Consider the following 662-nt stretch of genomic DNA (forward strand, 5'->3'; position numbering starts at 1 on the left):
GTGTGCTTGGCCATTAAGTGGTATTTCAGACTCGACGTGCAATGATGATAGCTCAGTTTACGACTGCAAAACATACAGGTAACTTTGGTCTTGTCAGTGGAACCATCTGGCAACTTTTTAAAAGTAAACTTTCCATTCATAAACTCTTTAAGCATCCGTTTTCGATGGCTCGCGCAGTCGTGGCTGGCAAAACAAACGTGCGTGGACATGTGCAGTGCGCTTGTTGTTTTGTTTCTGGTTTATTTATAGAGCAACGTAACATCCGCTGTGACGTCTGCAGTGTTAATCTCGCGAGAAAAAATTAAATCCCGTTAAAATTCATTTAAATTAATGCCAATAAAAACGCGCTCAACTGACAGCTCTACTTTTTATTGATGAAAATTGCTAAAGTAATTTTCGTTACCCTCTAAGTTGAACTATTGGTAGTAGCTTTTTTTCATGTCTATTTATGTGTAAGCACCCATAGCTGTTACCTGGCAGTTGTGTAGTCCCAGCTAGCTTGTTCGATCTAAATCGAGCTAAACTGACAGCTCTAATATATATATATATATATATATATATATATATATATATAAAAAAAAAAAATCCTCGTCTCACCCCTCGGGTGGGGTCCATCCCTCATTCAGCTCGGGTCCTCTACCAGAGGCCCAGAAGCTTGAGGG

This window comes from Hippocampus comes, unplaced genomic scaffold (genome assembly GCF_001891065.2).
Source record: "Hippocampus comes isolate QL1 unplaced genomic scaffold, H_comes_QL1_v1.1 scaffold384, whole genome shotgun sequence".
NCBI classification, from domain to species: Eukaryota; Metazoa; Chordata; class Actinopteri; order Syngnathiformes; family Syngnathidae; genus Hippocampus; species Hippocampus comes.